Raw genomic sequence first — 13,442 nt, 5'->3', positions numbered from 1 at the left:
GATAAATGAATTCTCCTAAGAGTTTAAAACAATGTAAGAGCCTAAATCTTAGACTGAAAGGGGAAAACCTATATACCAGAGCTCATAAAAAAAAAAAAAAAAAAAAAAAAAAAAAAAGAGAGAGAAGCTGTTAAATTACAGGGGAGTGTCGTGATCAGAGACAGACTGACGAGAATTTTGCCGAGAGGACATTTGGAAGGGGGAGATGGGGGTGCTTTTCTGACTCAAGCAAGCCGTGGCACAGGGCAAAAACACTCAGCCAAGTGCCTGTGTTTCTTCTTCTCAAAATGTGGTTTAGAAGCCAATTTCAAGGCAGCATTATAGGCTTCAGTAAAGTGTTCTCAAAAGCTCTGAACAATAAAAAATACCAGCAAACACACAGCTCTGCACTGTGGCAGTCTCTTTGCTGAATACTAACTATAGAGAAATCGCAGCCATGGAGGTTGTGGGTTTACTGCAGGTATTGCTTGGGAAACTCCCTCTGCTATTCAGCCACTTCTGACTGCAGGTGAAGGAGCAGGTGCAGAGACTGGTCACACTGCTGCTGCTTCCAAATCATATTGCAGATATTATGAAAAGGTGCTGGGTTTGAAATTTCGTACCAACTCTCATCAGTTGGCTATTTTGTTTTCCTGGAAAGGAGCTCTGGCAGACACACAGAGCTATGCTGTTGCCACTGACACAAGTCCCAAAGCAACACATACAGGCTGTGAGAAAATGCTACTGTCTCACAACTGTGGTGGGGAAAAAAAAAAAAAGAAAAGAGCAGCAAAGGTACAAACAAGGAAAATCTGACCCAGTCCCCAATTAATGGCGTAAACAGTATTTATCTATTGATGATTAAATGCTGCCATTGTTCCTTGGTAGCTAAGTTCAATGATGATAGACATCTTGGAAAACAGGTAGATAGACAGAAAGATAGATATCTGCAGCTACCTCAACCATCCATAATACCCCATGTGCTGCCATCACTGCTTTAGCCTGACCAATTGCCTCAGTAACATGTTCCATCTTGTCTGATCAATATGATCACATCAGTAACTCTCTGCAGAGTTACAGCTACCTGCTAGCACGGGAAGAACCTCATCTTGCCTTATTGTACACAACACAATCATATGGAAGAAGAAATGCCATTATCTATTTAAATTCTTTTAATTACTTTCATTGACTTGTTTTTGGCTCTGATCTTTTTTTTTTTTTTTGGTAACTGTTATGCAAATACATTAAAGCAAAAAGAAAAAACTGAAGTATCAGAAAATGAACAGTGAAGAGTTTAACAGGAAATCTAGGTTTGGTGCCCAGCCTCCTGTCCAAGCAATTACTGTGTGCCTCAATTCTGTAGATGTAAAATGGGATTAACAATACCATTAAATCACCTGTTGCAAGACTAAGGAAATTTATTTGATTAGCAGACCTATATCAAAACAAGATCCAGAGGCAGAATTGCTGCTGTTTCCTCCCAGGTTTAGGAGCTGACTGAGATACCGAAGGATGATATGATACAGTAGTACAGGATCAAAAGGAGGGGAAGGCAGGTCCATGTGCAGCACTGGAAGAAAAAAGTCCTTGGTTTTGCCATCCAAAATCTCTCATTAACTGGCAAAGGGAGGACGGAGTTGAATAAAATATTCCTTATCCCACCCAGCTGCTGCTGAAAGAGTGGGTGTCCCTGGTGAGTGTCTGGTAAAACAGCAAATACTAGTGAGGGACAGAAATTGTGACATCTCCCTTGGCACCCTGAGGACATACAGATCAGTGAGAGGTTTCCTGTGTTACCTGTGAGATCGCTGAAAGTCCTCCTTACCATAACTCACAGAGCAATAGGAGATAAATCCTGGTTTCTTCAAGTACAGCTCAGGTGAAATGAACTGAAAAAAAATGTAAGGAGAATTAAAATATATCTTCCCTATAAACTATTGATCTCCCATGTGTCTGGCTCCTCTGTCAACATTGGCCAGTCATCATTTCTGTCCTTTCCTCTTTTTTTTTTTTCCTTTTTTCTTTTTTTCTGGCAGGCTCCTTCCATCGTGCTGCTTTTCCAGATCAGAGATGAAAGGTACAGGTGGAAAGTCAACTGCCTAATTGTCATAAGGCTAAATATTTGTTCATTTGCTGAAGATGCAATAAGCCCTGGAGTGCGCTCTGCTTATACGAGAGAATTTCAGCAGAGGTATGTACCAGAAAGGTATTTGTGTAGAAAAGGAAAAATTCTGCAAGCCTGTGTAATCTCTACAAATTACTGAGAGTGCGATGTGGTGTGGGCGGTTGGGTTTTGTGCTCTTTAATGAAGCGGTGGTTTATGGGAAAGATTAAGGGCTATAGAATCTGCATCCTAATAGAGTCAGAACCTCGACATCAAATGTCAGAAGCTCTGAAGGTAGAGGCTTTTTAACTAGTATTTTAAGATGCTCTTGAGCAAACTTTTTGTTTAAATCGACAAAACAGGTTTGATCCTTCAGGTTTTTCCCTTAAAATTTCCAGACTAGGACAGCAGTCACATAATGGTGTCAAAATCCCATTGCGTTTTTCAGGACAAATGCCTCTTACTGAGATGCTGAGAGTTTACTTGCTCTGGAACAACTATGAATTTTGCTCTCTAAAGGAAATATTGCAGAATCTGCACCCAGCTCAGGGGTGAGGACAGCAGAGCACAACAAATGAGACTACTTCAAGAAGAGATACAAGAAAACCTGACTTTAGAAGGGGGATAAAATGTAAGCTCATGTAACAAATATCTTTGTTTCACGTTGAAAGTTACTTTTCATTCTTTCAGGTTAAAGTCACTAAATGAAAACTGGGTGGGTTTGGTGGGCATTATCCTCCGAAGTTGACTGACAGAGAAACCCATTTATGACAAGCAGTAGAAGTACAGCATCACAACAGCAGCAGAAACCAACTCACTGGAGATGGCAGATGGACAGAACGCTAGTGGTTATGGTTACTATTTAGTCATTCTCAATAATAGCTGTGCCAGTGTGGGGAGGAGCTGGAGAATACCCATGAGTGCTCTTGTGAACTGTGGTTAGCTCAATAGAGGCCTCTGCTGAGCAAATAGTAATTGCCCGAGACAAGCTCAAAACCAGGGCAAGCATCTCACCCTTATGACTATATAGTACTCTTACAGGCAATGTTGTGAGGAAAGAAGATTCCAGAGGGACAGATAAGTGTGAATAGATCTGTCTTATTTCTAAGGAAAAAAAAAATCAAGAGCTGTGCCTTATGAAATAAGAATATTCACACATGGATTGCAATTATAGCATTTTATATATTTTGCTCTAATTTTGTTTATTAAAGGTGCAAAAGTCATTTAAGCAATTGTATGAGAGAGACTGTGATTTGCCATAAGATTTAAAGTATATCTTTGGATCATTTCAAACAGTTTTCTGTCTTTGTTTAACTGAATTTGCCATGCTGAAACTGAATCAAACCATTGATTTATCAGAAGTGCTTTATTCTTCACTCTAGATCTGTGCAGATCTAAGCTATAAACCAGGAAAGCAGTAAAAAGTTTCATTTCTAAATATTTTAGAGAAGACTGCTGTTCTGTGGAGCTTTATGCTGTTTTCTCTGGTGCTATTGAGTGCTTTGTAGAAGCTCATTTGGGAAATGTATTCTTTGATTTTGGTAATCAATTGATCAGCATTTGAAGCTTTGCTCAGACACACAGTTATTGTGAAGAGCAGTACTTTCAAATATCCATTTGATTGTGTTTGTGATGCTTGCTTTATTCGACTCTGCTCCAGGCAAATTAAAATGTACTGCTATATAATAAGTATGGGAAGGTTAGCATTCACACTTTAGGGATAAAACATTTTGACTGTTCTATTCTGCATTTGCATTTTAAAATTGTAACGTTTTTAATTAGACCCTATGTTTATTGTAGGATCTCTTGTAGGCATTACTACTGTGAGATTGTTACCTTTCAGCATTTGTTCTGGACTGCTTGTCTGTGGGGAAGGCACAAAAGCCTGCTGGTTCTGCATACATTTTGTTTCTGGTCCATGGTATGTCTCATTTTCTTTAATTTCTCATGGGACACCACCTGTGCCAGTACCACTGAGTCATTTGCATTTCTTTCTGAGATTTTTTAATGTGCAGAGGAGTTAGGGATGCATATATGCATGGTTCTCTCTTACATGCTTGGTATGTTTTTCCACCGGTTCCCAAATTCTCAATTTTTGGTGCATAGCAGAATCCCCAGGGGACAGAGACAGACACTGTCTGGAGAAAGACAAGAGGTACTGCCATGATACCCATTATCTTTTTACCTGGTGGACAGGTGAGCTCATGAAAACAGTCACTGACACAGGCTGATGTCTGAAGGACTGGTCACTGAAACTCTCCATGTTATTTGCTCCTTCATCTTTCTGTATTTCTCTATGTTATTTTATCTTTCCTCTTTCCATATTGGTAATGTTCAGGAGGGATTCAGGTAACCTGATACAGCATCTGCAACATTGCTATCACCAAGAACACATTCAATGAGATAATAAGGCAAATGTCTCAAAAGGCTTGTGTGTAAATTAGATTAAAAACCCCTCAAAAAATAACAAACAAACTGGGTAGATATTTCAGACTTTTCAGAAGAGCAGAGAGAAAAAAGAAAACATTGTAGGTTTTATCAATAAAATGTATTTGAGTTGAAATGTGGTCTTTTCCCCGATAGTTTAGCCAGTGCCTAGAGACTTTCTGCAATTATTAGATTTATCTTGGGGAGGATATGGATTTAAGTGATACCAGAAATTTTATGCAGCGAACTCTCTGGGAACTCCTTCCTGCATTAGGCCCTACTACTCTGGCTCCAAAGCCCAGGAAACTCAAATGTCGTCACAGACTGCTGTGAGCTGCTCTTTTCCGTACCTTCCTTCACTTTGGGGAGCTGTTTCTTCTGACTCAACAATAAATAGCAGAGAAGGGATGTACTCTGGGAGTTCAGATATATGATATGTACGAAGTCATGCTTTCTGATTGTGAAGGGGACCACAAGTAAATCCTCCTTGTGCACCCAGATTGGATCTTGCATTGAAAAACATCAAAACCTGAATTATACGGAGGCTATGCAGCACTATGTGTAAGTACATGGGCCTTTCATGTCTTATTATGTTGTTAATTAGTTAATGTTTGTAAAGCACTTTGAAGATGAAAAGCCCTATATAAGTTCTAAGTGTTATTATCTCTAGAGACCTGGGTTCAATTCAAAGGTGCTTAATTACATATGCCATAAATTAGACTTAATGAGTTGTGGAATCATACGCTTTATGTGATGCATGCAGGTTTCTCAGCTACATCTAGGCCTTGTGGTCTGCTGCAGTACTACTTTAGGTATTCAGAGCTGTTAAGAAAACTTACACAAAAATAGAGCATATAATTTCTAAAAATAATTGAATTGCATTTCAGTACTCTTTAAGGACTTGGTGAAGCAAATTACCAAGAAATTTGGTCTGCTGTATCTAGGGATTTTCCAGTAACCACCTTCAAACTGCTGAAGGTAACATTACTGGTTTTAAATTGTGGTATAGATGTAATTTTAATTCTTACTTCTGTTCCATATTTGGGCTTAGCAGAAGGGAGCTGAGAGGGATTGGTATGACTGCTGTCCTTCCAGTAATGCCCTGAAATGTCCCGTCGGGGCTGGGGACCTTACGGTGTTGGGTTATGTTCACAAGCATAAGAAAAGAAGTTCCTATCTCTAGAGATACCATCATATAATTTACAACAAGTCATTACAAGAGGGTAACATGCAAAAAGGCGAAGTAGTGGTTATAGGAAAATGTGGTTTCATTGGCTTTGCAGAGCTGGGAGTTTCAGTGTTATGTAACTTATATATTTTGTGTCCAGAAAGCAGCAGAATTTGCCACACTGAAGCCCAGGCACCAGGGCGGCTGTCTGGCAGGAGTGCAGACAGCTTCTCCTGACTGTTCCTCAACCAGCAGAGTTCAGTGACACAGAAAACCAGCAGGACCATTCCCCTGTCCTAAAGTGGCTCCTATGTGTTCCCCCAGCAGAATATCTCCATTTTACCTTGGGCCTTTCACAGGTGTATATAGCGAGGCAGGATTTATCCAGCATATAAATATGTTAGAAGTGATTGTGTTCATTAGTACAACCTAAGTAGATTGAAAAAACTAATTAATAGCAATTTACTATGTGTCTCTAACAGACTTACTTGAAAGTATTTATCCTGAAGTGAAAGTCATTTGATTTCCTTAATGTTTATTGTAAGCATATGCAGACTATCTTCCAGGGGAAAATGTATTTTTGAGTACTCCAGACAATTGAAACTAGTGAGCCCATTGTCTGGAGAAAGCATCTGTAACCGCAGCCAAAAGAGGAACGAGATTTCCGACATTCTTTCGAGACATGTGTTTGAAGCATGGGTTCCCATCGCTTTCAGAGTGACTTGCAGGCTATTTTCTTTATATAGATTTAGACAAGTCAGTGTGGTCCTGAATTCATCTTGATAAATGCTTTTGTGATTTCTTCCTCGTCCATTTTATCCTGTGTTATTTTATTGTTTATTTCAAATAGGAATATCTTCTCAAGAAACTTTAAATGGGATGAAGCATAGTTTTGGACTGGTTTTATCACTCACATTTCTGTATTCCTAAGAAATTGATCTAATCTTACACTTTGATTACTGGGGTGCATCTCCTTCCAAAAAAAAAAACAAAAAACACCAGTTTTGCTGAATACTTTTCATATGCTCTAATAAATAGGAACTTCACATGAATGCTGATTTGAGCCCCAGGCTGTGGTTAAACGTTTTAATAGCATAGCAGACTTATCACCAAACCTTTCCTTCCCCACCCTACCCCCTTCCCTTTTTACAATGAACAGATTTTTATCCGACTGGCTCATGACTTGGGGATTTTTACAATCAGGTTTAGGAACTTGTCAGATGTTTTGCAATTTGAGTCTGAAAACAAAAAATGGTATTTCATACAGTGTGCATCAACTGGGTAAAATTTTGATTTGCCAAAGTACATACAGGATTCTATTCTCTGACCTATCACGACTTAATTAGAAGTTACCAGTCTGATTCCCCTTTTTAATACTCCAAGGCACCACACATACTAGCGTAACTCCGTTGGGGTACTGACTCAATGGAGATGTAAGACCCTCTTCATTTCTGGACTACTGTAGCCTTTTGTCAAAAGACGATAAGAATATTCATATTGTTATTGGCGATAAGAATGTCTGTATTGTTATTATCTCATCTGGGCATTTTAAATCTGTTTCTTTTCCTCCTCTGTTTCCAAGATGTTAGTGACTGACATACTCTAGCAGTGATATCACTATTGCTTAAACATCAGTGAAGAAGCTACCAAGCAAATGAGAAAGTTACAAGTTCTAGCGGCTGCACTGAACTGCCTGTTACAGAGACATCAGGCAGGATAAACAAGTGTACAACATTGTGAAAGCACTTTTTAACAGCCAGGCCTCCAACTCCGACCAAGTGTGCTAAAGGCTGATAAGAGTGCTCTTTGAGAGAACAATTCATGGGTTACAAGAAGCATTAAATGTGTGTGGAGAAACATCTTGGTGAGTTAATATCCAGTGAAGAACTCCACTTACTTGGTGATTATGTTTGGTGTGCCAGTGAGTTTTACAGAAAAATCCATCCTTCTGACTTCTCCGGTCATTTTCCTGTTTTAAATCTCTAATTTAACAAAGCACTGATCTGTCTCTATCTGAAAGTTTTCAACTCTGGAATCACTGCTCATGAGGTCTGAAAGATTTCTGGATTGTTACAGCTTCCTCTCCCTGTCTGTGAGCATGGGGTTGTCACAGGTCAGCTGTAGGTCAGAAAGTGTGGCAGTAAATTGTGGGGTGAGCCCAGATTTTATATCAATGTGTCTGGTTTTTATACCAGAGTGGATGAAGAGCATCCATCCCTTCTGACAGAATATAGTGCAGATATATGTGAATCATTGTAAACTCATTGATACCTGTTGTTTATTTCAGTGGACCTTTGGATTTTGTTTCAGCAGACCTTAAAAGTTTATTGATGATCTGCTGCGTGATTCTTAAATTTCTTTTTTCCTACAGTCAAGATGTGGTATAGAAAGGAAGAACATACCACACAAAATGGAAAAAAAAAAAAAAAAAGATTGGTTTATTGATTGAACTGTTGGTCTTAGTGGGGGAAGGATGAGAAGCGCAGAAGGCCTTCAAAATTACTAGTATCACTGGTGTGATATGGTTTAAATTTTAAACACATGTAAATCTTTTTAAACTCATACTAATTAATTTCTGTTGTTCGGTACTGCTTAATACCTGTTACAGTGCTGGGAGGAACAGTTTAATGCAAAAGCATTGAGAATTAGGTTCATAGATATTCAATTCCAGAAGCACTATTATGACACCAAATATTTTAATCTGTTGCACAGACCTACATATTCCTTCAGCGAAAATCTCTGTCCTCTGTGGTTGAACAAGAGCATGCCTCAGCTTAACACTCAGTTCAGTAAAACACTTCTATTCTGAATGTTACTTAATCTTAGATTTAGACATGTCTCTAAGTCCATTGTATTTGATGACTGAGGTTAATAAGCTTGGAGTTAGCAACAGTCTGAAGTGTTGTTCTGAACCAGGGATAGATTTCACAACATGTAACATAGTACATGTGCACACCAAAACTTCTATTATTTTTAAAGTTTCCTCAGGAAATAGGCAATGGCATTATTTCATAAGTATTCATCGGGAAATCTGCTGTATTATGAGTGTCTTTATAGTCGAGCCTAAACGTAGTTCTGCACTAGGTGTTAATTGAAATTTTGACTTAAGTAGGAGCACAGTCGATGGCTATATGTGTCAAGCAAGAGAGATTTGTTAATTGAGGTGGTCAAGTGACACTGTTGCCTGACAAAGGATATCAGAAAGCTTTTAGGCTTAAAAATCAACAACTCCATAAAGTTGGAGTTTATCATGGGAACATCATCACACCAACTAATTGGTGTTATTCGTTCACCCCATTAGAGTAATTATTTGTACTTATTATTGTAGCGTATGTCCAGCACTTAAACAGTGCATACCAGGAAGAGCTGGATTATTCATCAGGAGAAAACGAGAAATTGGGTTGAAAGTGCCACATCAGACAAGCAAATGGAATTATCTCATGTGGCATTCACTCTTAAAAGAATTTATATTTTTTTCCTTTCACTTCCTCATACATGCAAACAAGGAAGCAAATGAAGCCTATCTGCCAGTTTCACAAGAAAAGAGTAAGAATTCAGAAATACCATAACCACTGAAAGACAGCTTAAATATAGAAACACTTTGGTGGGCCCAATCTCCTAGAGTGCATTCAGTTTCTCTGACTTCTGACCTACCAAAACACATTCCTGTGAGCAGTGAGCTCTGACCCAGTGCCATGGAGAAAGGTAGAAATAGCCCTTTGGACAACAATGTGCAAAGATCAAATCCACACAGAATTTCAACCACTGTATGTAAAGCTCTTCTAGTAGAAAAAAATAAGGGCAAATATGGAAAATCTATCACTATTGTTTTTTCAGAAACCTCAAATCCTGCAGAGTTGTTTTGGATTAAGGGGGAGGAAAAGGATGGGACTCTTGTCTAAACGTCAGGTACATTTGTTTATCTCCTTCCATTAAAATAGTCATAATTAATGAGGGATCTGATTCTAAAATTGTTCTTGAAAATAGATCACATTAGTGTTTATTTTCATTTATTATTTCCCTTGCATTGATAATGTGATTCATGCTAATGTAATATAAGAGCCAGTATTTTAAAATATTCAAAACCTGCAATTGTTTCATCTAGATTCCTGAGAGGAACCTGAGGTGCTTTGAAACTTTGCTCAGAATTACCCGAGATTATGAAAAAAATGCCCTCTTGTTTTTGCATTAATTTGCTTACAGTTGCCTTTGTAATAACCTTTAAAAAAATTGATGTTACACCCATCTGCATGCACTTTTCAGTTTGCTAAAATGTAATGCTTAAGCTCATGATGAAAGCTACAACAATTATTTGCCCTCGCAGTACAAAAAGACATGAAGGGTTCAGAATGGACTAACTGTTGCAAATCAAGACTTCAAAATCGCTGTTAAACTACTTTTTGTCCAGTATCTTTTATTACAAGAAGAGGCACTTATCACAGTTAAAGATACGTGGGAGCAAAACCATAATACTGAATGTTTGTATTATTATGATGATGATGAAGCAGTATTATTGTCTTTCCAGTGCCACTAAATCGAAAGATTCCATTTACATCAATTTTTTAAAATCTGGGGGTTTGGGTCTTGTTTGACAAAGATCTCAAACAGATAAGTTAAGCCTATTAGCCTGAATGTGACAGTTAATATGCTGATGTTAAGAATGTGCTTAAAGTCAAGAGCTCTTGGCTAGGCATTTTGACTCATTAAAGGGGAAATAAATGTCACAGTGAAGAAGATAAAATTGTAATACAAAATGTATTAATATAATAAAGCATTCTGAAGATATTGCCTCTCTGTTATTTGTTAGTCAAGGGGATGGTATGCATTGCTGTAATGGATAAAAAGGTTATCTATAAGTAAATATTCTGTTCCCTGTCTTACACTGAAAGCATTTTGTATAAAACAGATAGAATGTTGCTCATTTATTGTTTTAATATCCAAGATCAGTGTCCACTGAATGACAGTTCATGTAGTCCTATGGTCTGACGTCATATGCCCAAGCAACTTGTGGGAAATAATGGAAAGAGATTTTTAAAGGTTGCAGAGAGGTGACAGCCTCGAAAAGCTAATTAAAGTATGTTTAAAAAAATCGTGTTTCTTAAGTTCTTTCATTTAAAAAGGAGCTTAATATAAAATAAAATAGATTAAGAGGATGCTGATGTCACTGCAGCAGCACTAGTTTGAGTGCAGATTGCACATGCTTGATTAAGTGATTCAGACATCTTGATTTGGTTTGGCAAATGAAAACTTTGTCTTACTAGAAGTCATTTTTACCATCTGGATTTGCATATACATATGATATCTGTTATATTAATTATATCTATTTTCACAGGTATAGACAGACATACCCCAGAGTTGTGGCACCCATTAATAGATCAAGCAAGGCTGTGCAGCTGTGTTTTGATCAGTGGAAAGGTTTCCTGGCATCCAAGAACTGAAATCACCTTTTGGGTATGACAAGTGCATCTAAGTATCTAGCAAGTGAAAATCAAGGGTTTCTGTAAGGAAGGAGTAAGAACACCTACCACAAAAAATTAAGAGTAAAATAACCTTTAATAATCGCAACAATGCAAACTCAATAGTATGTATTGCTCTCAACTGGCATTTAGCCATCCATCATTTGCTAGCTCATAAAGCCGATTTGTGCTCTTCCCTCCCGTCCCTGTTTCCCGGAGCTGTTGGCCTCTTTTCACCACTCCTTTCCCATAGGCACATACAACTGGGACCCAAACACTCTTTTGTCTCTTCCTCTGGAACCCTGCTTTTTATCACATGGGGGAAGGGGGAGTTTTGTGAGCAGTTTCCTTTCTTCTCCATTGTTGAATGTCACTTATAAACTCTGTCAATAGACACTTGGAAGGTATCTAAAATGCTAGACAAGGAAACAGGTATAATTCAGAGGAAAACTGACCTTGATTGAAGAGGGTCAAAATACTTCAACCACCTCTTTCATTTAAAACTCCTCATTTACAGACCACACTTTTTCATTGTAGTTTAGGGTTAACATAAATGTATGTGGGATTTGTGTTAGTCTTAAAAATAAGAAGTTCAGCTAGATTTGGTGAATTATGTGACTAAACAAACTCTTTGTGAAGAACACACAACGATTTCTCCCCTCAAAGTGTCGTAACACCAAAATTGTTGAGATTTTCAGAAATCTGGTTTGGGTGTTCCCCAGGTATTAGCATCTAGCAGACAAGTTCCTAATTCCCAGGTCTAATTGTATATGTTAATTAAGCTCCTGAGGAAACACAAACAGTACTGACCTCTGCATTAAGTATCTAAGAATTTGAACTTTTGCCTTGGGGTTTATAAATTTAAGGACATTGTTAGAAACATTTAAAGGCTGTAAGCCACCAAAGGCTTTCGAACAAAATTATTGTGGTCATTTCCAGACTTGGTCAGCACAGATACTTCTTGAGCTTTCTGGTGCTGTCTGTTATCCCAGGCCATTTTAGTTAAGTAGACTAAGAATGGAGATTTACGAAAATATTTGGTGAAGGTTTATATAGACTGTGTCCCAAGCATTTGTTTGCTACATTAGGCACCTCTTTTATCCAAATGCTGTTTGTTGTAATGAAAACCCACTGTAAAGAGAGCTCTTTGACCCATGAAAATGTTAGCCAACCAAAAAAGTTTTCAGCTTTCAAGTAATTCTCAGTACTTCTGTTTTCATATTCTTCAAACAGCATCTTTCTCATTGTCCAAAACCACAGATGGCACAGGCCTGACTTTCTTTCTCATCACTAAGGATGATTTATATCACACCAGCAGTAAAAAGGGACCTGCAAAAAGTGTGGATGTAATTCGAAGCACTTTAATATCCTTTTACACTATTGGACTAGCAAAGAGAAATCTTAAACCTGTGTCCTTATTCCTTCTGTTTCTTTGTTGTGAAGTGCTTCAGCTAGGACTGATGTGGATTGAGAACCAGGAATTCCTCCTCTCTGGTTCCTGAACTGCTAAAGAACAACTACACCAACACACTCAGCACAGGCATGCTTCGTCACATTTATCTTAGGTTAGCACATTCCTTTATTTAACTGTCTCTGATCTGACTATATCTGATCATTCCTTCATCTCATTTTCACTTAACCTTTTGCCCTCTACACAGACTAAGCATCCTATCAGATATCTCTCAAGGGACCTTCTTTCCCCCTCTCCCCCTTCATCCACTCTTTCTTCAATTCAGGTGCTTTATGCCGCTCCTGGTAATTTACCTGATTACATGGACGGAGCTGTAGATCTTTTTATAATTGCTGTTTTACTTAAAACATTGATTCTTTAGCTCCTGTCTGTTTTCAGGTCATCACACCTCACTGGAGTTTTCCCTGGTTTAATGAGCAACTTGGAAACCATAGAGAGGACCAGAGGTTGGGGTTGTTGTACATTCTTGTATTAGAAAGCTGCTCCATAGCATCCGCAAGAGGATTTTTGGCACCTGTCTAGTTACACTGGATGTCCAATGTTATCTCTCCAGGCAAGTAAGATTCTGGCAATCACTGCAGTCCTATTTCACTTGTTCTCAGTCTTTTTGACATAAACACATTAATTCTCCCAAGCTCCTTTGGCAGCTGCAAGAAGTTCTATATATTTTTTTTTTTAATATGATTGATAATATCGAATATTTCTTTTAACCTTTACTGCTATTCCTGGGCTAGGTGATAGTTTCTCTATTGGGATGTTAATGTCCAGCATGCAGTAGCACATCTTCCAATCACCTACTCATCATGGAGCTCATTTGTAAAATGCTGCTGTTTAATT

At 38.2% G+C, this 13,442-nt stretch overlaps 1 long non-coding RNA gene across 1 annotated transcript; it reads left to right on the top strand.

Annotated features, from left to right (window-relative positions):
• The first annotated feature begins 3,889 nt into the window (after nt 1-3,889).
• Nucleotides 3,890-13,230, top strand: LOC113484476. Its single transcript, XR_003399234.1, has 6 exons — nt 3,890-4,004; nt 4,785-5,071; nt 7,261-7,542; nt 9,516-9,587; nt 11,011-11,129; nt 12,984-13,230. It is a non-coding gene; the product is annotated as an uncharacterized LOC113484476 (long non-coding RNA).
• The last annotated feature ends 212 nt before the right edge of the window (nt 13,231-13,442 follow it).

The sequence above is a fragment of the Athene cunicularia genome, assembly GCF_003259725.1.
Source record: "Athene cunicularia isolate RWA chromosome 11 unlocalized genomic scaffold, athCun1 chr11_part1, whole genome shotgun sequence".
Classification (NCBI taxonomy): Eukaryota; Metazoa; Chordata; class Aves; order Strigiformes; family Strigidae; genus Athene; species Athene cunicularia.
Note: the sequence above shows the minus strand (reverse complement) of the source record. Positions and strands in the feature narration are given on the sequence as shown.